The following is a 27,050-nucleotide window of genomic DNA, read 5'->3' as shown; positions in this document are numbered from 1 at the left end:
TGGCTTAATAGCTATTATTATTATTGCTAGCAGTGCCTCGCCAAAGTACAGCAAATATAACTTAATACAATTGTAGCACTGACCCCCGAAGGAGCTTCTGGTTTTGTTGGGCTTACCGTTACCTTCTTGACCTCTTCTCCTAGCAGCTGGTAGGGTGTTAAGCAAAGTTTCTGCCACAGACTCCAGGCTCCTTCAGAGAAGTCAGCCTTGCGCACGGCCTTCTCCTGAAGAGTCCTCCCCTGGGGTTTCTCCAGTTGCTGGGCCTCTCCCTCGGATGAGATGGCACCGGACTACCTTTGGATCAATAGGCCCTGAAATCCATTCAGGCCTGTCCCTGCAGTTGCGTTTCCTCAGGCTAGCCAGCCCCGAGATTCGAATTGTATGGTTCTGCACCCCAGGCCAGGAGGGCCATGGGGGCTGGTCAGGAGGACCAGAACCAAACAGCCAGAAAAATATTCTCTGTCACAGAACAGGACAGAACCCCGAAGCATGTGATGTCAGTACCTTAAATACCACCTCCAAGAATGCACAGCAGGAGAACACGCCCACTGGGCTGGTTCCAAAAGAACAGTGGAATTCAATACACCCAGCTAGACTGCGCTCTCAACCTTGCCGGCAGGGACAGTGACACCTGCGGTCAAGGAGAGCCCAGTGCAACCCAGCCAGACTGGTACTGAAACCAGAAATGTAGAAAATTAGCCCCAAAACCCAACTGTGGTTTCAGGAAAGTTAACTTTGAAAAAACCATAGCGCCTGCTCGTCAGGAGCCATCGCTACACAATTAACAGCTATAAGGAGAGGTACACACCTCCCCCTTTTTTTTTTTTTTTTTGGTTCAACATAGGTTGAATGCAAAAAACCCTTACAGCTCAGAAGAAACCTCTGTACTAACCAACGTTAGTACAGCAATCTCCCCTGCTGTGCTATTGTGCTCTGACAGGAGAGACTGCCCCCTTCCCCCCCCCCCCCATTACACTGGTCAGCGCTCTCAGCTAATAACCTTTTTTGATCATGTCCCTTTGATTGTCCAGCTTCTATCGGACCGGCTGCAGTACACACGGGCGAAATGTTGGCTGCTTTCTGTTGAACTGGGCGATGCCCAACATTTGGCCCTTGTGTACTAGGCTTAAAGCAGAGTTCCTCGGTGAAAAAAAAAGTCAGCAGCTACAGATACCGTAGATGCTGACTTTTAATAGGACACTCAGCTTCGGGTGCAAGCGCCAGCATCCTTACTAAGGGAAACGGGAAGTGAAGCCTTGCGGCTTCACAGCCCAATTCCTACTGCGCATGCGTGAGCCACGCTGCGTTTTCTGAATGGTCCCTGCTGTCTTCTGGGACCTTTGTGTCTCCCAGAAAGCAGCGGGAGGGGGGTGAGGAGGTGCCGGACATTGCGTAGGTCACCGCACAAGATTGTGGCAATCTTTCCCTAGAAGTGGGAGCAGATACCTGGTTTTGACAGGTATCCGCTCCCCCCTGATAGGTGCCAAATGTGGCATTGAAGGGTGGGAGGAATCGGGTCCACGGATGTTCCATTTCTGGTTGGAACTCCGATTTATGCAAGAAATTTATCAGTAATTATTTTCCTTTTCACATTCTACTTCTCTTGTGTACGTGCAGCTGAAATAAACTCTGCGCCACTTAAAGCGGGGTTCCACCCTAAAGTGGAACCTCCGCTGATTGGAACCCTCTGCCCCTCCGGTGTCACAATTGGCACCTTTCAGGGGGGAGGGGGTGGAGATACCTGTCAAAGACAGGTATTTACACCCACTTCCAGGCATAGACTCCCGTGGGAGTCTACGCCATTTCCTGTCCTGTCGCGCTGTCTGCTGGGACACACACGGGTCTCAGAGACAGCGCTGAGAATTCCTATTGCGCTGCGTGACTCGCGCATGCGCAGTAGGGAACCGGGAAGTGAAGCCGATTCGCTTCACTTCCTGATTCCCTCACCTAGAATGGTGGCGGCAGCAGCCGAGGGCCGAGCGATCGATCGGCCTCGGCTGCCGGCATCGCTGGAACCCGGGACAGGTGAGTGTCCATTTATTAAGAGTCAGCAGCTGTAGTATTTATAGCTGCTGGCTTTTAATATATATTTTTTTTTTTTGGTGGAATCCCTCTTTAATATATATCTTGTGAAGATACTTAAAATTACACTAGTTAAAAAACTAAAAATATAGTGATCTTTTTTAAAGCTGCTCCCTGAAAAGAATCAAAAATATGATACTTAATAACTGTGAACTAATGTCATATTCCATGTGAGCAGGCACTTGCCTGCACAAGCTCAGCAGACTATCTTTTTAAGTAAAGTAGTCATTTTAATCTGGTAATATTTATTTTATAATCACGAATGGGTGTCTACGTGTTCAAATCTGTGGTGAAGGGATCTCTAAATAGCTTCAGAAGACTTTACTGCGTTCTGGATAGCCGATTAAGTTGGAGTGTATCACAATTCTATTCTGTAGTGTTCAGTCACTTGCATAGACTTTGGATATGTCTTTTTTCTGACATCTAAATGGGACCATTTAAATAATTTTTGATGCAATTGTTGATTTTGTATTTTTTGCACGTACAGGTGGCTTTAATATTGCTATATTATGTGTTGGTGTTATTGAATTAGATTTCACCTTATGAATTATATAATTTAATGCCTAGTAAATTAGGTTTGTTTCTCTAGCAGTGCCCCTATTGTCACTAGTTCACATTCTCCTTATCTTACCAGCGGCATTGTGGTTTTTAGACAGAGATAGCAAGACAGCAACTCAGTACAGCTTATGGAGACCGCCATGGAAAAAGAGGAGAGACTAAGTGAATTTGTCACTCACTTTTACAATAGAAATTTCAGGCAAGGTCAGTAGAACTACATGTACCAGTCTTTTGCACTCTGCTAACCTGTTAAATCACCATGTAATTTAGCAATCGGCCAGTTTCTTACAACTCATAATTACAGGAGTAGTTTGAAAGATAGAGTTTCCTTTACACTTAAACAGGTAACTAAAAATGCACTTTACCGGGCTGAGTGCCAAACCACAGGGACTTCTCAAAACTCACAGCAGTCTCTGCTATATCTTCACATATGGTAACGTTTTAGTAATTATTATTATCGATTTATATAGCGCCAACAGTTTACGCAGCGTTTTACAATGTATAGGGTGGACAACACAATTACAGTACAATACAAAAGGTACAGGAGGGCCCTGCTCGTAGAGCTTACATTCTAAAGGGAGGGGGTGGTGGTACAAAAGTTAATAGCTGCAGAGAATGATTTGATTTGATGTAACTAGTGTTATCCTATGTGTCTATGCACACTGCTTTAGGCTATTGGCGTTTTTTTTTTTTTTCTTTCTATACTGTAAAAATACGAATGCTCCTAAAAGATTACTAAAATGCTTACACAAGCCGGCATAACACGCTATCATCAGCATTTTTCATCCAGCGTTTTGGAGTTTATAAAAAAAAAAAGAAATCTAGGGGGTATGGAGCCCAAGGCCTAGTTCACACCTATGCAAGTTGCTGCTTGTATATTCCAGGTGCATTTTTTGTTTTTCAATATGTGTTTTTGATCCATTGAAGTCTATGCAACCAAAAACCAGAAAAAAAATCCCTGGCCCTTTCCATAAAATGCACAGATGTGAACGTGACCCATAGGAAACCTTGTTAAATGGACTATGTGTTTCTGCAAAACTGAAAACACGCAAAAAAAAAAAAAAAAAGCATGGGTGTGAACCAGGCTTAAAAGTTGCACAAGTCAGGTCTGTTCCCCCTGAGATAAGTCCTGAGGGCATGGAGTTTGTTGAATGGGCCCCCGTAGAAGCTTTCAGATTGTCACAGTGCTGAGTTTTAATGACTAGGTAGCGTTCTATATATGCAGAAATTGATTTTTGAGACATAAGATCAGACTTAAAATGGCTGCAATTCATACAACATGGTGGCCAGTTAGGTAATCCAAAATGACCACTTCAAGCCAACCCTTCACAGTGCTTTGGGGTGTAATTCCACATATACCCATGGCATATCTGATTAAACTGACAACTTTGTGTAAAAAAAATAAAAATATATATTTTCCAAAAGCTTGTGCCAAAAAATAAAATCATCCGTGGACTCGACATGCCTCTCAGCAAATAACTTAGGGGTGTCTACTTTCCAGAAAGGAGTCCTTTGGGGGTGTTTGTACTGTCCTGGCCATTTCCAGAAATGTAATAGGCAGTCAAAGTCAGAGCTGCTTAAAAGCTGCCTAAATTCCAGTGTATATACCATAGTTTGTAGACACTACAACTATCACACAGGCCAATTATTGTACATTTATTGGGATTTTTTTTTTACCAACGAAATGCAGCAGAATACATTTTGGCTTAAATTTATGAAGAAATTATATTTTATCGGATATGTTTTATAGCAGAAAGTAGGAAATGCTGTTTGTTTGTTTTTTCCCCTCAAAATTCTCTGCCTTTTTTCGTTTATACAATTAAAATAAAAAACCCAGTGACAATCAAATGCCAACAAAAGATAGCTCTATTTGTGTAGGGAAAAAAATTATATAAATATAATTTGCATACAGAGTTGCATGACCAAGCAATTGCCAAGTAGCACACTGCTGAATAGCAAAAAACGGTCTGATCATGAAGGGGGTAAAACCTTCCAGTGGTCAGGGGATTAAATCTGTATATTCAAGCTTGGTAATTCTATTTTATTCTTTTATCACAATTTGGTGTATTGGAAAAATATGCACAAACGCTGAAAGCCAGCAGAAAGAAGGTCTTGAAACGATGGCAAAGTTGCATAACCACTCACTCTGTTTACTTTGAATGGCATTCCGTCACGGTTGAAAGGCCGCTCCCCATGTGACCTTGTAGACTAATCTATATATGTTACCTTGGGAGAGTTACTATCAGATCGCTTAGCAGGCCTTCTAAACTGAAAGAACTGCAGCACCACATGTCATCTGTCAAGAAATTATTTGCACTTCAGTTGAATACAAAGGTAAGGAAAATTTACCTTATCACTTTATCAGCTACATTAAATAAGACTGCTTCACCGACCTGAACCTCATCCACATTTCAGTTTTCTCTTTTTTTTTTATTTTTTGTGGTATTTCCTATTAGGCTGGATTCACACCTATGCAATTTTAGTGCTTTTTGCATATTTGTACTACAGTCCATTTAACATTGTTTTCTATGGAAAACATTCAAAATGCAAAAAGCACTAAAAATGCATAGGTGTGAATCCAGCCTTATAATGTTCACACTGGATCTCCTCAGTTCTCTTTTTTTTTTAAATACAACTGTCACAAGAAAAATGTATGTTCTTTCTGAAAAACTATAACATTACCGAGGATCACTGAGCAAACTGCAATGGGTCTACGAAAAAAAACAAAAAACAGGACAACTTTGGTGTGCATGTAAATGTAGAGACAAAGAATGCGTAGAGAAAATTTTAAATAAAGCATATGAAATAAGAAAAAGACTTATCAGTACATGTATTAACAATATACAGATTTTTTTTTTTTTTGCCCATTGCAGTAGAACTATTCCATAAGGCCAGTGATATCTTTGCTGCAAATGTATTAAAGCAGTTGTAAACCGCTGATGATCAAGAAAAAAACAAAAACTGCAATGCAATGGCATAATGTGCTAATATGCATCGCATACTAGCACATTATTATTATTATTATTATTATTATTATACAGGATTTATATAGCACCGACAGTTTACGCAGTGCTTTACAACATTGGAGCAGACGGAACAATTGCAATACTATTTAATACATTGTGAAATATTCACCTTGGAACAAAGCCCTCCAGCACTGTAAAGTCACTGCTGAGAGGGTTGACATGTTCCTCCTGTCTGTTTTCTGGGTTCCTGAGCTCCACCTATGTGATTGGCTGGAGCCGTGATGGCGTCACTCACGCGCATGCGCGTAGGAGCTGCCATTACTGACACTGGGTTTTCTGGCACTGTAAGACATACTATCAGAGTCATCGGCTGCATGCACTCTGAATATCTCCTAAACAGTAAAAGTTTGGGAGATATTCACAATACCTTCAGGTAAGCCTTACTATACCTGAAGGTACAAGTGGTAGTGCAGAGTTTACCAGCTCTTTAAGTAGGTAACACATTTCCAGATCACAAAGATTGCAGAATGCAGTCCGGCAGCCAGCAGAAAACAAGTTAAATTGAAATGAGAGCAAAGTTGCATATTTACCCATTGTGTTTATTTTAAAGGTACGCTAAATAAAATTTTGTCAAGGATGAAATGCTACTCTACATGTGACCTTTTACAATAATCTATATATGTTACCTTGGGAGAGTTACCATCAGATCGCTTTGCTCACCTTCTAAACTGCAAGAACTGCAGCCTTTGCATAGGAACTGCAGCACCACTTGTCTGTCTACAAATTATTTTAACTTCAGTTGAATACAAAAGTAAGTGTAGTGCCGGCTCCAGAAGAGCACGTACTATGTGTTTTTGGCATTTATTATTCCTGGAACCACAGTTTGGTTTTGGGTTCAATTACACTAAATTTTGGTCTCAATACCAGTATAGCTGGATTGCATTGTGTTCTGCTTGAACATAGGTGATGCTGTCATCTCTGGCAAGTGCCAGAATGCAGTCCAGTTAGGTGTATTGAGTGCCAGTTCTCTCTTAGAACCAGCCTAGTGGGAGTGTCACTCTTGCTGTGCATTCTGGGAGGAGGTACTTAAGGTGCTGTCATCGTGCTTCGGGGTTCCGGTCCAGAAGTGCTTTCTGTCTGTTTGGTCCTGACCAGCCCCCAGGGCTCTCATGGCCCGTGGTGCAGATCCACCCAACTCCAAGTCTCTGGGCTGGCTGGCCCGAGACAAAGTAACTGAAGGAACGATTCGGAGGTGGTCCGGTGCCGTCTCGGTTTGCGGAGAGGCACAGCAACTATAGAGGCATCCAGGGGAGGACTCTTTGGGAGAAGGCCATGTAAAGGCTGGCTTCTCGGAAGGAGCCTGGAGTCTTAGTTGAAAGACCCCAAGCGAATCTAATCTCGTATGGTATCGCCGGACCGGCTGCAAGATACTGTTACCGTACAAGGGTTCTCTAAGTTTTCTACATCTTTCACAAGTCTGTGGCATAGACTTTATTCAAGTGTCCTATAGCAAGTCTGTGGCAGAGACTACTCTTTGTTTAAGCACCCTGTCGGCTGCTAGGTCTAGAGAGTGAAGGACTATCCAATAAGGGTGAGGATCCAGTTGTGAATGGCTATTCTCTGAATTTTCCTAATGTGAGAGACTCTTTTCTACTTGACTTAGTTCCAAGAGTACCTGGACTTTCCTACCTAAACCCTCTAACCCTACTTTGAGAGATTGTTTTTTCATTTATTCTTCTGTGCAAATAAAAATCCCTTAAAGCGGAGGTCCACCCTAAAATGGACCTCCGCTCATCGGAATCCCCCCCCCTCCGGCGCCACAATTGGCACCTTTCAGGGGGGAGGGGGGTGCAGTTGGATAATCCAGGTAACTGCACCCACTTCCGGGATAGCTGTCTGCGGAAAGGGGCGTAGATTACGCCCCTTTCCGCAACTGCCCGCCCCTTTGCGCAAGTGCCCCGCTGCCTGCTGGGAAACACACAGTTCCCAGAGGCAGCGGCTCGCGCATGCGCAGTAGGGAACCGGGAAATGAAGCCGAAAGGCTCCATTTCCTGATTCCCATACCCAAGATGGCGGCGGCAGGACCCGACAGACGACCTAGCGATCGGCTTCGGGTGCCGACATCGCGGGCGCGCTGGACAGGTAAGTGTCACTATTTTAAAAGTCAGCAGCTGCAGTATTTGTAGCTGCTGGCTTTTAAAAAAAATAAAAAACGCGGAGTCCCGGTGGACTCCCGCTTTAAGTGGATCTGGTGTCATTCTCCGCAGTTCTTGGGCCATCTATCTCGGGAAACCCCTAGATGTACACGAGGTCAAGAAGGTAACAGTAAGCCCAATTAAATCAGCCGCTCCTTCGGGGGTCAGTGCTACATAAGGAAAATTTACCATATCATTTTCTCAGCTACATTAAATAAGAGCGCTTCACTGACCAGAACCTCATCTACATCTCATTTTTCTCTAGTCATCTGTCCAGGACAGCACTAGAGATAGGCTCCACCTCCAGAGGCAGGAAACACAATCCAGATCTTTAAAGGGCGGCCTCCGTCCCTTCCCCTTCAGTCTTTTTGTGTTTCCTCCACCGGAGGAGGAGGCTGGATCAGGAGCTCTCCTTCCCCTGATGGTGGGAGTGCCCATAAGAGACGGGGAAGGAGTTCTGTGTACCTGTTTTGGTAGCAGACATCTGAGGTCCTCCAGTCGGGTTGACAGCAGCTATGAACCGGCGTTCTCCTCCTGAAGCCCGGGGAGGGCTGGCGTTCCCTCACCTGGCGATAGGTTCGGATTTGGGCGTGAAGTCAGGCGAGGGGTGGGCATGGGAATTAAAAGAAGGATGGTCTAAGCCCCTTTGTAAACTGTGCATAGACAAATTGGTCTATAAGGAAGCTACGGGGGCTTGTAAGGATTTGATTTCTGGGGTACAGAAAGAAATGCAATCCATCAAGACAATGCTAGCGAACCATGAGACCCCAAAACCAGCCGCAGTCCCCCCTGCTTGCACCCCAGAGGAAGGTGATGAATCAGGGGAAGAGGAATTCGATTCACTGGATGGCCTAAGTGAGACGGCTCATCCAGAGATATTCCTGTTCAAGGGACAAGCTCTCCCAGATGCAGGCTCTCGAGGAGGTAGATGCCATACTGGGGGTGATTTATGAGACGATCGAAATTAAAGAGCCAGTCTCTCTGTCCTTACATGACCGGATGTATCAAACACTAAAGGAAGATTCAGTCAGGGTTTTTCCGGTTCATAGCACACTGGTAGATTCAATCAAGAAAGAGTGGGAGGAGCCAGAGAAAAAGCTATTTTTTCCTAAAAGTATGAAGCGGAGATTCTCCTTCAGTGAGGACCCCACTTGCGTCTGGAACAAAGTACCTAAGGTAGACGCAGCTTTTTCCCAGTGTGCAAAATCAACAGACCTCGCCTTTGAGGACATGGGTGTTCTTAAGGAACCCATGGATAAAAGGATGGAGGTGCTGCTGAAGAGGTCATGGGAAGTAACCATGACTAATTTAAAACCTGCAATGGCCACAACAATAGTGGCTCGCAACTTGGAGGTCTGGCTGGAACAATTGCAAAGCCATTTCGAAGGGGGGACCTCCAGAAAGGAAATCCTGGATTCCCTTCCTATGCTACATAAAGCAGCAGGTTATATGGCAGATGCCTCTGCGGAGTCGGTCAAATTGTCAGCCAGGACCGCTGCCCTCGTAAACGCATCTCGCAGGGCACTTTGGTTGAAGTCTTGGACAGGAGACTCAGCCTCAAAAGTGAGGTTATGTGGCATCCCCTTTGAGGGAGACCTCTTGTTCGGGCAGGATCTTGAGAAGGTCCTGGACCGTACTGCGGACAAGAAGAAGGCCTTTCCTGTTAAACCCAAAAAGACTACAGGTAAATGCTTTTTTCGTCCCCAAAGGCAGGGACAGTAGCAAGGACAGACCCCTAAGGAGTCAACCCCCAAAAAACAGTGGATGGGAGGAAAACAGAAAAGCAATCTTTTTTTCCTCTTCTAAAAAAAAACACTAAATCCCAGTGACTTGGTTCCTGTGGGGGGAAGACTGGGGCAGTTCCTCCCACAGTGGGAAAAGACTACCCCAAATACTTTTATTCTGAGGATCATCAGGGAGGGTTACAAAATACAGTTCAAACACACCCCACCTACAAGGAAGTGTCTGACCAAGCCTCCCAAGGATCCTCAGAAAGCGACTGCTTTGCTGTCGCAAATTGGCGATTTAATAGACCAGAGGGTTCTAGTGCCAGTTCCGTCACAGGAAATAAACCACGGTTTCTACTCGCATTTGTTTGTAGTGAAGAAACCGTCAGGCAAATTCCGGTTAATTTTGAACCTAAAGTTACTAAACAAGTGGGTAACTTACAAAAAATTCCGGATGGAAACAATTTTTAGAGTGAGGTCAATACTCCCTCCAAATTGTTTCATGGCTTCCCTCGATCTGAGGGACACGTACCTACACATCCCCATTCGAGAGAACTCTCAAGAGTATTTGAGGATGGCGATTCTTTGGGGAAGGCAGATCCGATACTTACAATTCAGGGCTCTGCCATTCGGTCTATCTTCCTCCCCCAGGATATTCACCAAGGTCCTGGCAGAAGCATTAGCTCCCCTGAGACTGAAAGGGATCACCGTCATACCATACTTGGACGACCTTTTATTCTTCGCCCCCTCAAAGCTCCAACTGCAGGGAGATCTGCGGGTAGCCATCTCTTGCCTAAAAAGGCTGGGGTGGTTAATAAACTAAGAAAAATCGCACTTGACACAAACACAGGCCATACAGTACTTGGGTTTCCTGGTAGATTCGGTGGCACAGAGAGTCTTCCTCACAGAGGAAAAAGTAGAAAAGGTGAAGGAGACGGTAACCTTTTTGCAGACCAATCGGGCAATTTCCCTCCGCTCACCTATGGCAGGGTTGGGCCTATTAGTGGCAACAATCCCTGCGGTTCCTTGGGCAAGGGCTCATTTCAGGTGCCTTCAGGCCAATATCCTGAGCAGCTGGGACGGAGCACAAGAATCCCTGGACGGGATTATCCATCTATCCTCAAAGACCAGAAGGTCTCTGGAGGTGGAGGAGAGAGGAGAACCTAGTACGGGGTCTATGGTGGTCTCTTCCAGTGTCTGTCCGCATCACTACGGATGCCAGTGCTTGGGGCTGGGGGGCCCACTTGGGGTCGAAAGTAGCCCAAGGGTGCTGGGGGAAGACACAGTCCCAGAGGTCGGCCAATTGGAGAGAGTTGCAGGCAATCTGGGAAGCCTTAAGGGCGTTTGCCAGGGATCTGAGGGACCACCATGTACAGGTCCTCTCGGACAGCGTGGTGGCGGTTTCCTATGTAAACGAGGAGGAACGAGATGCCCGTCCTTGATCAAGCTAACAAGTATGATCATGCATTGGGCCGAGGAAAACCTAGAGTCTGTTTCAGCGGTCCATCTAAAGGGGGTGGACAACCACCTGGCAGATTTTTTGAGTCAACACCGGGTGTACGAATCAGAATGATCCCTGAACTGGGAGAGTTTCCAGCTGATCGTGCGGAAATGGGGTCTCCCAGAGGTGGACTTGTTCGCCAGGAAAGTGAACACCCAGGTCCCAGTATACTTCTCCCTAGAGAGGGAGGCAGGGGCAAAAGGGATAAACGCTTTGGCACAAAACTGGGCGTTTTGCACTTGCTACGCCTCCCCCCCCCATTCAAGCTAATTCCTCTAGTCCTGAGGAAATTTCTGCAGGAACGAACCACATTAATACTGGTGGTTCCGTATTGGCTGAAGAGACTGTGGTTCTCAATGCTGCTGGGCCTGACAGACGAGCCTCCCCTCATGCTGCCCGAGAGGGAGGATCTGCTGTCCCAGGGTCCAGTTCTGTTGCCAGAAATACAGACCCTGAAGTTATTGGCCTGGCGTCTGAAGAGAGCCTCTTGAAGTCTAAGGGGCTCTCGGTTAGGGTGATTAGAACACTTTTTTCTAGTAGAAAGAAGGTAACCCAAGCAAGTTATGTTAAGTTTTGGAAGGTTTTTTGTTCATGGTTAGACACTAAAAAGGTGTCTAAGTATCCCGACAGTCTTGGAGTTTTTACAAGACGGTGCGGATAAGGGACTGGCCATTAGTACCTTAAAAGTACAAGTTGCGGCCCTGTCTGTTTTTTTTTTTTTTGGATCAACCTCTGGCGGCAGACCAGCTAGTTAGCAGGTTCTTTAAGGGGTTGACCAGGATTAAACCTGTTCCTTTCAAAATTTTACCCAAATGGGACCTGTCAATTGTTTTACAGGGATGGGTAAAAAAAGTCACAGGAAGAAGAGCTTTCCTTGAAATGGTTCACGCTCAAAACAGTGTTCCTAGTGGCTATTTCCACAGCCAGACGCATTAGCGAGCTTCAGGCACTTTCGGTGAAAGAGACGTTTTTGCTAATTTTTAAAGACAGGCTGGTGTTGCGCACGGACCCTGGGTTTTTACCCAAAGTAGTGAAAAAGTTCCACAGAACACAGAAAATTGTTTTACCTTCCTTCTGTGGGTCCCCCACTAATCCTAAGGAGGTAGAGTTTCACCAACTGGACGTGAGAGCCTGTGTCTTACAGTATCTGGAGATGTCGGAATTAGAAAATCAAATGCATTATTTGTTTTACATGCGGCTTCAAAGAATACAATTGCAAAGTGGATCAAATAAGCTATTGTAGAAGCTTACAAAGTGATGAAAATGGAATGTCCTTTTTCCCCCATGGCTCACTCTACACGGGCACTATCGACCTCTTGGGCAGAGCGAGCTGGAGCGACACAGAACAAATTTGTCGAGCTGCAACTTGGTCAAGCTACTCGACGTTTATGAAGCATTACAGATTGGACCTTATCTCAGTGCAAGATCAGGCGTTTGGGAGAAAGGTCCTTCAAGCGGTAGTCCCCCCCCCCATATCTGGTATGTTCTCGTTGATCCTCTCTAGTGCTATCCTGGACAGACGACTAGAGAAAACGAGAGTTAGACTTACCGGTAACTCTGTTTCTAGGAGTCGTCCAGGACAGCATGGATTCCCTCCCTATATGCTATTATAATGCTGGACAAGTGTTTTTGTTGTTACAGAAGCCGTTCCGGGGAAGTTCTCGGTTACAAGACTGAAGGGGAAGGGACGGAGACCACCCTTTAAAGATCTGGATTGTGTTTCCTGCCTCTGGAGGTGGAGCCTATCTCTCTAGTGCTGTCCTGGACAACTCCTAGAAACAGAGTTACCGGTAAGTCTAACTCTCTTTTCTCTCCTTTGTTTAAAGTGGTTGTAGAGCTTCGGATTTTTAAAAATAAAATGAACGTGCCATGTCAATATAAAAACCCAGACTGAAGAGGAGGGGCAGGAGAAGACGGCAGCCACAGCGAAGGCCAGCCCCGCTCCCCCGTGATTGATGACAGGCCAGCCTCACCTGCCGCACATGACCCCTTTCGCCCAATCACAGGGCGCCAGGGGCCGGCCGGAGTGCGGGGTCACAGAAAATAGAATTTAGATGTATGGAGAGAGGGTGTCACATACTGGCGCAGGATTGCGCCCCCCCCCCCAAATGTTGTGCCCGGGGCCTACGTCCCCCTCGCACCCCCCACGCTACGCCACTGGGTGTGGTATAACAATTCCTGCAAAACAAAATACAAATTCACATCTGCTATGCATTGATCTCAATCCCATAATCTGTGAAAACATATGATGTAAAACAAGGACACACTTAATCTTTCCCTCCATCTATTGTGTATCACCACTGCGCTAAACAAAACACTCTAAACTAAGCCGCCACTTTAAAAAAACAAAATGTGTACAATATTCCTTATCTAAACAATAGAAAAAGCAGCGCTGAATATAAATCCACACCAGTGAATTCAAAAATAATATTAAAGATGATAGACCCAGTCCAGTGAACATGAATTACTAAATGTTACTACACTGTGCAAGCCCTGCCCCAAGCATAAAGAAAATTAATAGTTTGTATCGAAATTAATTAACACAAATTATTAGTGCATATCACCAGATGAATAGTGATAACAAATATATACGATCTGTTGAAAAAAAATATCCTGTGACTAAATATTATTCAACACTAAAAAGTAAATAAACAAATAACGAGAATCAAATGAATTGTTTCAAGTTCTATCAAACAATGTCCACTTCCTAAAAACATTGTTACCAACACCACTGTGAAAAGCTCCTGAGAATATAATGTATCCCAGTAACATCATAGTCCATACGTTGAATCTTCAGATCATAATCCAAATAATGGAATAGTGAAAAAAACGTTTAACCAGTGTCTCTTGAATAAACAGCAGATTACATCTACACTCCTCCACCACACCGCTCTAGATGTGACTCCTCTCCCCTTATGTGATTACACTCACCCGCTGTATATGCCTCACACTTTCGTGTTTGGCTGGATGTGCTTTTTCCCTTTACAGGGTTTAAATGGGGTATCCAGGTTTCCACTCCAGAATGCAGGGCTAGTACCATGGCTGTTCTCATAGACGCCACGGATGTTTCCATAGGTGTCACGGCTGTTCCCATAGATAATCACTCCTTAACTGTACCGCCGCTTTACAGGGATCAATGTAAGATGTTCAGCATCCTATATGTATCTCTCTCATTCGCCTAGTAGCCAAAATCCGACATGTTTCGTCATAAAGATGACTTAATCATGGACCTGGTCACTAGGCAAGACAAACTGACTTATATTTTCCCCAAACTGCTCTCAATGGGCGGTGTATAATCACCACACATGCGCGTGTCCCCAATTCCATCAATGCTTCAGTTCACACTGCTCATTAATACAGAGTCAATCCATAATGCAATCTAACAAGCTTTTAAAGATTATATATAAATAGCATTCCAACAATCTAAAACTCAATTGCACAAAAGTAAAGTAGATTAATACTCTATACAGATATTGGTAGTGAATAGTAGCGGAGAATTTCCACAAGGGGAGTCGCTCTTAACATATCCATCTGCATCAGCATATATAGCGTCCTATCTCCCCCAATTTCTATCCTATATCAGATGCTACATGCATTGGAGAAGGGGGGTGACCTGCAGACTTAAAATAAACAAATTGGAAATGGGTTTTATCGATATCTATATTTCCATTAAGGAGAACTAAATACCACACATGAGACAAATATAATTAATGCATTCAAAAATGCCTTATGACTTAAAGAGGAAGTAAACCCTGATGGGTTTACTTCCTCTTTTTTTCCCTGCAAAGGTAAAGCATAATGGACTACTATGCATCGCATAGTAGCTCATTATGTGTCACTTACCTGACACAGGAGCCAGCGAAGTCGCCGCTGATCCCTGTAGTCCGCCGCATCCATGTTGCTGGTGGCGTCTCGCAGCTCCGACGAATCACAGCGGCGAAGCCGCGATGACGTCACTCCCGCGCATGCGCGCGGGAGTCGCGTCTCGCAGCTCCGCCGCTGCCACTCGGCGAAGCCGCGATGACGTCACTCCCGCGCATGCGCACGGGAGTCGACAAATTAGGCAAATCCATTCATGGATTTGCCGCATTTAGTGCGCCTGCGCGCCGCTGTCTACGGCGCATGCGCCGTAGACAGCGGTGCCCATTTTCGGGGAAATATCTCCTAAACCATATAGGTTTAGGAGATATTGCTTGGACCTACAGGTAAGCCTTAATCTAGGCTTACCTGTAGGTCCAAGTTGTTTGGAAGGGTTTACTTCCTCTTTAATAACATCTGACCCATTTACATGGATCATGCCCGCATGCAGGGAAATACATCTGCATTAGCCCATATGTATATATCACTAATTAAGTCACTGGTCCTATTTAAACTAAAATTACAAAACTATATAAAAATCCATATATTTATATATGTGTGATCACACTGCTTGCAGTGCGCGTGCAACACACATATATACAAAATCCTACTACTGGTGTTCCTCAAAGTGCAAATGACACACCATGGCACTGGAACCCCTTCCGGATGTTTCCTGGATGTTCAGAGATTCGCACTCCTAACATCCGTTTGGTGCGACCCACATAAACGAATCCGCAGGGGTACCATAACAAAAAATTGATCCTTCCTTCTGATAGTAACAGAGGTCAAAACATCCCACCATGTTCAAGCCTACTGCTCCAGCAGGTGGTCAAGGTTTTATTTAAAAATCCCTGATATATCTAACTCCCCTTCACTCATCTCACAATTAGTTGAGAAGATGTTGTCAGGGTTGATCTGTCTGTTTGACGGATCCTGATAGCATCCAAAGCAGCAGGTGGTTATATAAATAATATGTAAAACAAGGACACACTTAATCTTTCCCTCCATCTATTGTGTATCACCACTGCGCTAAACAAAACACTCTAAACTAAGCCGCCACTTTAAAAAAACAAAATGTGTACAATATTCCTTATCTAAACAATAGAAAAAGCAGCGCTGAATATAAATCCACACCAGTGAATTCAAAAATATTAAAGATGATAGACCCAGTCCAGTGAACATGAATTACTAAATGTTACTACACTGTGCAAGCCCTGCCCCAAGCATAAAGAAAATTAATAGTTTGTATCGAAATTAATTAACACAAATTATTATATAGTGCATATCACCAGATGAATAGTGATAACAAATATATACGATCTGTTGAAAAAAATATCCTGTGACTAAATATTATTCAACACTAAAAAGTAAATAAACAAATAACGAGAATCAAATGAATTGTTTCAAGTTCTATCAAACAATGTCCACTTCCTAAAAACATTGTTACCAACACCACTGTGAAAAGCTCCTGAGAATATAATGTATCCCAGTAACATCATAGTCCATACGTTGAAAGTGCTGTGTGATACTGAACCTTACTAATGCATAGATAGTGCCATAAACAATGAAAATAAATATTGCTAAAAAAAAAATGGGTAACACGCAAACTCACAGTGAAAGAAATGTTGTATTCCTTAAAGTGGAAGTAAACCCATTGATTTAAACAGTTAAAAAAAAAAAGGAATGCCGGGAATGCTAACTGCACATTGGCTGTGCTCTCAGCCAAACTATCAAACCATCCAATGGCTGGTGTCATAACGAATCACATGTGCAGCACCATAGCAGTTGAAGATTAAACAGAGGCAAAGATGGCAGCTTCCTGGGCTGAAAACGATAGGGGAGTTTACTTCCACTTTAACCACTTCAATACCAGGCACTTTGACACCTTCCTGCCCAGACCAATTTTCAGCTTTCAGCGCTGTCGCACTTTGAATGACAATTGCGCGGTCATGCTACACTGTACCCAAACAGAATTTTTATAATTTTGTTCCCACAAATAGAGCTTTATTTTGGTGGTATTTTTATCACCTCTGCAATTTTTTTTTTTGCGCAACAAATAAAAAAATACCGAAAATTTTGAGAAACAAATTTTTCTTTGTTTCTGTTAAGTTTTTGTAAATAAGTAAATTTTCTTCTTCAATGACCTGCACTGATGGGCACTGATATGGCTGCACTGACAGGGGGTACATACCTGGCCATCCACATGTTGCCCACTTCCCTGGTGGTCCTAGTGGAGTCCCTGGTGGTCCAGTGTGAGCATCTGAGAGGGGGGGGCTGTGCTGATAAACAGTGCAGACCCCCCCCCCCCATCAGGAGAGCCGCCGATCAGCTCTCCTCTACTTGCGTCTGTCAGACGCGAGTGAGGAAAAGCCGATCACCAGCTTTTCCTGTTGACCTCGTGATCAGCCGTGATTGGACACGGCTGATCACGTGGTAAAGAGCCTCAGCCGGAGGCTGTTTACCGAGATCAGTGTAGCGATGTGTCAAACTGACACACTGCTCTACTGATCACCGCAATGCGTGCCCCCACATGTGCGCGGCGGCATGTGCCCCCACATGTGCGTGGCGGCATGTTATCCTGAAGGACGTCATATGATGCCCAGTCAGGATAACGAAAGCACCGCCCGGCCGTCATTCTACTATAGGCAGGGCGGGAAGTGGTTAATATCAAGCGTTCAAAAAAGGATGTATCAATCCAGAGACAAAAGTGCAAATTGGGGTATTATATGTATTACTGTCCAAAAAGTGACTCTAGTGATGATAATCCTTATCAGAAAAGGGTGAGAGGGTGACTTCACACACGTGCTCCCATAACCGCCCCCCCCGTCAATGCTCTCACCTCCAACAGTGTGATCGCACACTTAAGTTTGGTCCACATAAGCAGTTGAACCACTTCTGGGCTCCAAGTGAAAATGGCTCAGCAGGATCCCACAGGAAAATCCAGTCCCACAGGAAAATGCGGTCACACTATTGGAGGTGAGAGCATTCACATAGGGGGGAGCACGTGTGTGAAGTTACCCTCTTCCGATCAAGATTATCCTCACTAGATTCACTTTTTGGGCAGTAATACGTATAATACCCCGATTTGCCCTTTTGTCTCTGTGGATTGATGACGATTGGGAGAAAAAAAAATCTTTTTTTTTACACTTGACATTAATGTAGCAGCAGGCTCCTGAAGAACACACGCTATGTTTTTCAAAGTTAAAGCTTTGCCCAAACTACAGTTTGGTTTAGGCCTATTTGACTAAATTTGGCTTCTGTGTCAGTTTGACTGGACTTTGAGATGTTCAGCCTGGCCACAGGGGGCACTGTCTCTGGTGGCAGGGGTGGAACTATAGTCTGGTTAGGTGCTTGAATTGTTCCCTCTGGGAGTCAGGTCAGTGGGAGTGGCCCTTCCGATGTGCCCTCTGGGAGAGGGTATTTAAGACACGGACATCATGTGGTTCTGGTCCTCCTGACCAGCCCCCGGGAAGGCTATGGCCCGGGGTGCGGTTCCACCCAACTTTGATGCCTCTGGGCTGGCTAGCCCAAGGCAAGGGAACGAAGGAAGGATTCCAAGGTGGATGGGTGCTGTCTCCGGTCCGGGAGAGACCCAGTGTACTTCGAGCATTCCAGAGGAGGACTCTTTAGAAGAACACCACGCGTGAGGTTGGTTTTCTTAACAAGAGCCTGGAAGGGCTGAAGTAACCCGAGAGAATCCGATCTTGGGGATATCGCCAAGTGGGCTGAAAGATCCAGGTATCCTACAAGTGTTCTACCGCTTCGTTTCCCTACATGTTCTGCAACAATGTCGGTGATAAAGACTTTGTTCCTGAGTAAACACCTTGTTGGCTGCTAGGCCTTGTGAGAGAGGGACTGTCCAACCTGAGTGTTCATCCAGCTGCGAATGGCTATTCTCTGGATGCAGTCAAAGTAAGCAAGTTCCTTAACGTTTATAGACTTTGACATTGAGAGTGCCTGAACTTTCCTTTCCAACCCTCTGATCCCAAGTTAAGACTGTTCAATGGTTGATGTTTGCAAATAAAATCTATTCAACTGGATCTATTGTCAGTCTCAAGTTACTGGGCCATCTACCACCGGACATCCCATAGTCGTGTCACAAGGAGAACGAAAGCTAAAAAATAACCAGCAGCTCCTTCGGGGTTAGTGCTACATTAAGGAATAATACCTAATTTCTTTCACTGTGAGCTTGCTTGGTACACAAAAAATATTTTTGTTCATAGTTACATTTTTTTTTTGCAATATTCATGTCAATAGTTTTGCACAGAGCAGCCCAGATCCTCTTCTTCTGGGGTCCCCTGCTGGCGCTCCAGGCCCCTCCTCTTCATCGGGTGCATCAGTGCATGCTCACTCACGAGTCTCGCAGCTGCGTCCTTTGACACACCCCCACTCCTGTGTCACTGCAATTGATTGACCGCACCGGGAGAAAATCGTTCCGGCTGCTATCAATCTGTCCAATGGTGGGAGATGCTGCGCTCGTGCACTTCACTGGGGCAGCTGTAGCAGAGAAGGTTTTTCACCCTAATGCATAGAAAAAACCTTAAAGCAGAGTCCCACCCAAAAGTTGAACTTCTGCTTTAAAGACTCCTCACCCCCTTAGCAATGCCACATTTGGGGGGGGGATTGGGTACCCAGTTTTGACAGGTACCCAGCTCCCACTTCCGCTCAAGCCGCCTAGGCCGCTCAAGCAGAAGTTCTCCTCTCCTCCTCCCTCCCCTGCAATATTCTGAGACACATCACAGGTCCCAGAAGATTGTCCAGCCATTCAGGATGTGCAGTGTGACTCACATGCGCGATGCACACCCGGCTGTGAAGCCACACAAGCTGTCATCGCCGGGTGCACACACTAGTGACCTCGGCGCCGGGGAGAGGAGGGGGTGAGAACCAAGGCTTCGGGCGGCCACGTCGCTGGACAGTGGGACAAGTGAGTGTGTGTTTATTAAAAATCAGCAGCTACACTTTTTGTAGCTGCTGACTAAGGCTGGATTCACACCTATGCAGTTTTAGTGCTTTTTGCATTTTGCAGATTTGCACTACAGTCCATTTAACATCGTTTCTAATGGAATACTTTCTGTAGTGCAAATATGCAAAATGCACAAAGAATGCATAGGTGTGAATCCAGCCTAAGGCCTTATAGGCTGAAACGCGTCAACCTTTCTTATTTGCGTTTGGTCACTGTGGCTTGTTAAATACTACATTTTTTAAGAGCAATCACCGGAGTGCGGATAATCTTTTCCTCATTTTCCCTACTCAGCCAACGACTGTGGATCGAGCACCTGGGAGCTCTGCTATCTGTGATGTATGGGTAGTAGCACTGACTTTTTTGTTTATATCCTGACTTTTTATAAACATGGAAATGGCTGGAACTCTGCTTTTAGGCCTCATGTACACGGCTGCTGGTAAACGGACGTTCCACCATAATGTTGCAGTCCCATAAAAATCGCAGATCGCTGCCATTATTTAAAAAAAAATTACAAAAATGCCCTAAAACTATCCCCTATTTTGTAGAGGCTATAACTTTTGTGCAGACCATCAATATACACTTATTGCAATTTTTGGATCCGTGGATTTTCACACAGCATGGCTTGATATTTGACCATCCAGCTGTTGGTGAACCAGTGATTTCCTTTTTGTAATCCATCAGTGCCTGTACCTGGAGTGGGACTCAGACATTTGTTTCCTGATCCAGTGACAACTTACCAGCTGCTTGACAACTTGTCTCTCGCAGCCTGACTGAGAAAAACAATATTCACCAACATTTTGTTTGAGTCGCCTCGGGGTTGAAGGGATTATATAGTCAGAAGTCTTCACATAGTTTTTCCAAAAATTGTCCTGGACTCTCATTGGGCTGCTGGAGGACTTCTACAGTTTTACTAAGGTTAGTGGGTCTTTTGCCCGCCAATTTCATCCCCTCTAAAATAGCTGTCTGATAAATTCTATGTTTTTCCATGTCACCCTGTCTGTTAGGATTCTAAAGAGGGTCTTCTTTTGGATAATATTCTGCAACCCAGGCAGGGAAGTCACCGTAGGCATCATTTTCTCCCAACTTTTCAGTATGCTTTAAAGCTACCTGGTTTATTCTGTGTCTCTCCTCTGTATTGAAAAGAGTCAGCAGGCGTTGCTGACAGTCAGACCAGGTTACTGGCATTGAGATTATTTGGAGTGGAAGTGGGTACTTGACCTGTGCGCCCATTGGTTGCTTTCATTATCTCAGCTTCCATCTTATTTATACTGAGTGTCAAGGCTGGGAGTACCTATGGGAGTGTGTTTGCTGAGATTAGGCATTGACAGACTCTGAGTATCCTCCTGGGGCGTTTGGTCACTGTGGCTTGTTAATAAATACTACATTTTTTTTAAGAGCAATCACCGGAGTGCGGATAATCTTTTCCTCATTTCCCTACTCAGCCAACGACTGTGGATCGAGCACCTGGGAAGCTCTGCTATCTGTGATGTATGGGTAGTAGCACTGACTTTTTTGTTTATATCCTGACTTTTAATAAACATGGAAATGGCTGGAACTCTGCTTTTAGGCCTCATGTACACGGGTGCTGGTAAACGGACGTTCCACCATAATGTCGCAGTCCCATAAAAATCGCAGATCGCTGCCATTATTAATAAAAAAAAAAAATGGCCTAAAACTATCCCCTATTTTGTAGAGGCTACAACTTTTGTGCAGACCATCAATGTACACTTATTGCGATTTTGTAAAAAAAAAAATAAGAAATTTGTAGAAGAATACATATTGGCTTAAACTGAGGAAAAAAAACTTTATATATAATTTTGGGTGATATGTATTATAGCAAAAAGTTAAAAATATTCATTATTTTTTCCCAAAATTGACGCCGTTTTATTTTTTTATATTATTTTTTTTATAGTGCAAAAAATAAAAACTGCAGAGCTATTTAAATACCAGCAAAAGAGAGCTCTATTTGTGGGCAAAAAAAGGACGTCAATTTTGTTTGGGTGAAATGCATGACCGCGCAATTGTCAGTTAAACTGACACAGTGCCAAATCGCAAAAAGTGCTCTGGTCAGGAAAGGGACTTAAGTGGTGGAAGTAAAACTGTCACAAGAAATATATTGCAATTGGTTTTCCTTGTGATAAACTATAACATTGTCAAGGATGCTTGAGCAAATGCTACAATAGGTTTAAAAAAAAAAAAAACACAAATTGATCTGCTTGTAAATGTAGAGAAACTGTTAAGTGATACTAAAGTCTTTTTATTTTTTTACTTATGGAACGCTTGCCGTGGATATACATTGCTACTTTGACGTTAAATATTGGGGTTATGGCAGCAGCTAGCTGCCATAACCCCGGTATATTATTACACAGTGGGCGATCCTCAATCGCATAAAAGTTGTCCCAGTGGCGGATGCCCTAAGTTTACAGGGACAGTGTAAAAATAAAGGGTTAAATAAGGAAAAAAGTGCCTATTCCCTCCGAGCTTGTGTACAGAAGCAAAAACGAATATGCAAGTCGCGCCCACATATGTAAACAGTGTTTTAAACCACACGTGAGGTATCGCCGCGATCGTTGGCGCAAGAGTAATAATTCTAGCACTAGAACGCCTCTAACTCTAAACAGGTAACCTGTAAAAAAAAAAGTAAAGCTTCACCTATGGAGACTTTTAAGTACCGTAGCTTGTCGCCATTTTATAAGCGTGGCCAAATTATAAAGCATGACATGTTGGGTATCGCCATACTTGGCGTAACATCTTCTTTCACATTATACAAAAAATTGGGCTAACTTTACTGTTTTCTTATTTGTTCAAAAAAGTGTATTTTTTTCAAACAAAATTGTTTGTAAGACCGCTGCGCAAATATGATGTGGCATAAAGTATAGCAACAATCTCCATTTTATTCTGTAGGGTCCCTGATAAAAAATAAAAAATATATAATGTTTGAGGTTTTAAGTAATTTTCTAGCAAAAAAAAATGATTTTAACTTGTAAACAACAAATGTCAGAAATAGGCTTAGTCCTTAAAGAGGGATTCCACCAAAAAAAAAAAATATTAAAAGCCAGCAGCTATAAATACTACAGCTGCTGACTTTTAATAAATGGACACTCACCTGTCCCGGGTTCCAGCGATGCCGAGGCCGATCGATCGCTCGGCCCTCGGCTGCTGCCGCCACCATTCTAGGTGAGGGAATCAGGAAGTGAAGCGAATCGGCTTCACTTCCCGGTTCCCTACTGCGCATGCGCGAGTTGCACCGCGCAATAGGAAATCTCCGTGCTGTCACTGGGACCCGTGTGTGTCCCAGCAGACAGCGCGGCAGGGCAGGAAATGGCGTAGACTCCCACGGGAGTCTATGCCCGGAAGTGGGTGTAAATACCTGTCTTTGACAGGTATCTCCACCCCCCTCCCCCCTGAAAGGTGTCAATTGTGACACCGGAGGGGGGGAGGGATCCGATCAGCGGAGGTTCCACTTTAGGGTGGAATCCTGCTTTAAGTGGTTAAAAATAACAAACATGTTATACTTGCCTGCTCTGTGTAGTGGTTTTTGCACAGAGCAGCCCAAATCTTCCTCTTCTCGGGTCCCTCGCCGGCGCTCCTGGCCCCTTCCTTCTGTTGAGTGCCCCCACAGCTAGCAGCTTGCTATGGGGGGAGGGGGCACCCAAACTGTTGCTTAGTGTGTGTATTCAAAGAGCTGTGATTCAGCCCCACCCCCTCTCTCTCTCCTCATTGGCTAACTGACTTTGACAGCAGTAGGGGCCAATAACGCCCGCTGTATGTCTCGGCCAATCAGGATAGAGTCCCAGACAGCCGAGTCTCTCGTATAACATCACTAGATCGATATGAGGCTCAGGTAAGTATTAGGGGGGCTGAGGGGGGAGCTGCACACTGAAGCTTTTTTTTTTTTATCTTAAAGCATAGAATGCATTAAGATGAAAAATATTCTGCCTTTACAATTACTTTAAAGGGAAGTTGCAGAAAACAGTTCGGTTTCACTATATACGGTTAACTTCCTTTATCTGTCTGACAACCTGCCATGCACAGTGTTTGACAGAGAAAGGAGAAAAGGGGGGGGGTGACCTGTTACATGACATGTGAAGGACCTAATCCACAGTCGGTTAAGCCACCCCTTACACATAATATCCAAACCCTCCAAACCCCCTCACAAATGACAGGACAAGATTTTTGGAGTAAATGGCCTTGACGGCCTTTTATTAACAATTACTTTAAACTTAAACAAATAACATTTTTTTAAATAAATCTTAACCCAACTTATGTCCTTTTGGGGTATTCGAGGGTAACACACATCACTGGTCACTGCGACAAACTTCTTTTAACTTTAGGCCTCCAGTCGCAAGCCCCCTGACCCGGAGACGGTACTCAACTTTCGCAGTGACCTACCTTTTACCCCTTCCAGGTTAACCCCTCATTAACCGGAAGGTACCTGATAACCCCATCCACAGATGGGTACCACCATGTTAATCCCATACCACAGATGGGTACCAACCATGTTAACCCCATACTACAAGATGGGTACCAACCATGTTAACCCCATACTACAAGATGGGTACCAACCATGTTAACCCCATACTACAAGATGGGTACCAACCATGTTAACCCCATACTACAAGATGGGTACCAACCATGTTAACCCCATACCACATATGGGTACCAACCATGTTAACCCCATCCACAGATGGGTACCAACCATGTTAACCCCATGCCACAGATGGGTACCAACCCTGTTAACCCCATACCACAGATGGGTACCAACCATGTTATATATGCATATAACATCCATATTCTCCTCCTCCAAAGACCCAACCACTGCCACAGGCTTTCCTTACCGCCCCTACTATAATGAACCATACTCGGGAGGGTGGGTGGGAATCTTCTCCACCGTCGCTCAGTGCTGATGTCACTCCCCCTCCTTCCTCCTAGCTTCCTAACCCAAGCGCCTCCCCTGCTCCGGCCACTCCCCTTTTCTTAAAGGGGACACATTTTTCTTTCCCAATAGCCTGACTGTGCTGTCCACACCTGTCATGCCATCCCTGCGCTAATTCTTTTCTCTCCTTCTGCTCCGGGACTCTCTTGACATGTGAAGGACCTAATCCACAGTCGGTTAAGCCACCCGTTACACATAATATCCAAACCCCCTCACAAATGACATGACAAGATTTTTGGAGTAAATGGCCTTGACGGCCTTTTATTAACAATTACTTTAAACGTAAATAAATAAAAAAATTTTTAAATAAATCTTAACCCAACTTATGTCCTCTTGGGGTATTCGAGGGTAACACACATCACTGGTCACTGCGACAAACTTCTTTTAACTTTAGGCCTCCAGTCGCAAGCCCCCTGACCCGGAGACGGTACTCAACTTTCGCAGTGACCTACCTTTTACCCCTTCCAGGTTAACCCCTCATTAACTGGAAGGTACCTGATAACCCCATCCACAGATGGGTACCACCATGTTAATCCCATACCACAAATGGGTACCAACCATGTTAACCCCATACTACAAGATGGGTACCAACCATGTTAACCCCATACTACAAGATGGGTACCAACCATGTTAACCCCATACTACAAGATGGGTACCAACCATGTTAACCCCATACTACAAGATGGGTACCAACCATGTTAACCCCATGCCACAGATGGGTACCAACCATGTTAACCCCATACCACAGATGGGTACCAACCATGTTAACCCCATACCACAGATGGGTACCAACCATGTTAACCCCATGCCACAGATGGGTACCAACCATGTTAACCCCATGCCACAGATGGGTACCAACCATGTTAACCCCATACCACAGATGGGTACCAACCATGTTATATATGCATATAACATCCATATTCTCCTCCTCCAAAGACCCAACCACTGCCACAGCACGAAAGGGGTAAAACCTTACCCTTGCGTGCGCCTCCACACCCTCCTTGCTCGCTGTATGCTTTCCTGCAAACCCAGAGTCCAAAGATCGTTTCCCACTTCATTAAAGTGCACCCCATCGCTCCTAAGATACCTCCCTCTAACCACCTATAGCACTCCCTGACGTATAATCCCACCCCTGTTCCTAATCACAAACTTACTCACTTCCGTGTTTTCTTCCACTCGGGTCCCATCAAACTTTTTAGCTGGACAAGACGTACTGCCCGCCATATCTGACCAATAACCATCCCGGCTGAGCTTCCTGACTGGAGATGCCCCACTGCCTACTGTTCGGCTGAACATAAGCTCTTCTGGCCCACCCCAGGAAGCATATGAGTGACCAAGGATCCACTTGGCCAACCTCTGCACCTGTAAACAATAAAATGACAGACCAACCAGCAATTTCCCCCATACTTAACACCAAAATAAAGCCTGAAAAAACACATCTGTAAACCAATTCTGCCACGAATGTGGGAGACTATACAACTCAAATCTGTTCGAGCCCCACATACCAAGGCGCTTATGTGTTTCATGACGGAGGACGGCCCAGGAAGCCTCCGTGTCCGCCCCAGTCCAGAAAAACTGGGAGGCCTACATTTTTTGGATCATAGCCACCGCTGTCAACCATTTTCAAAATCTGGCTATGAACTGTAGCCTTGACAAGGACGACCCATCACTATATCTCCGCACAGAGCCTGTGACCCCATGCCACTTGTCCCTAAAGATCATGCTCCTCTTACCGGACAAATGTGTGACTCAGTAGTCCGGAACCTTCCAGTCGCATGTACTTACCGGTCAGACCGGTTGTCTGTTCTTTGACCGCCTTACCCACCTACTGACCGAATCTCGCAAATACCCACAGCCCTCCATCAGCTGTCCCCCTGGAGACATTTTAAAGGGGGTTGCCAAACTCGCTTATCCGCAACATCCCAAAGAAAATCAGTGTGAAGGCCGAGCGGAACACGGCACATTTATACTCTGAGCTACAAATGTTGCTCAGCCCCGAAATCAGGCCACGTAGCATGGCAATGGAACTGGTTGCCTCATACTTTGAAAAGAAAGGCCAATTCTGCCAATTAATGATCAAAGGCGGCTGCCGCCATACCTCTCTCAAATCCTATGTGAAGAAAAAATTAGAGACCTGCGTGGCCTGCCTATTGACCCTCAGAGGCAGTGCTGCGCCTGTACCAGCCTACTCCACATAACTGCCCTGCCGTGGAATAACCCCCCCCCCTAAGTTGTCGCAACCACAGGGATTCTAATCCCCTGTG

At 44.9% G+C, this 27,050-nt stretch overlaps 1 protein-coding gene across 1 annotated transcript in view; it reads left to right on the top strand.

The window, feature by feature from the left end:
* Positions 1-4,815: 4,815 nt before the first annotated feature.
* The window catches only part of LOC143983619 (retinol dehydrogenase 7-like), a 69,314-nt gene continuing 47,079 nt past the window's right edge, over positions 4,816-27,050 (top strand). The window contains exon 1 of the mRNA XM_077483538.1: positions 4,816-4,974. The gene's annotated coding sequence lies outside the window, so the exon portion shown is untranslated. The remainder of the gene's footprint in view (positions 4,975-27,050) is intronic.

Source organism: Lithobates pipiens, unplaced genomic scaffold (assembly GCF_037356315.1).
Source record: "Lithobates pipiens isolate NorthernLeopardFrog02 unplaced genomic scaffold, aLitPip1_a1.2 Scaffold_16, whole genome shotgun sequence".
NCBI lineage: Eukaryota > Metazoa > Chordata > Amphibia > Anura > Ranidae > Lithobates > Lithobates pipiens.
Note: the sequence above shows the minus strand (reverse complement) of the source record. Positions and strands in the feature narration are given on the sequence as shown.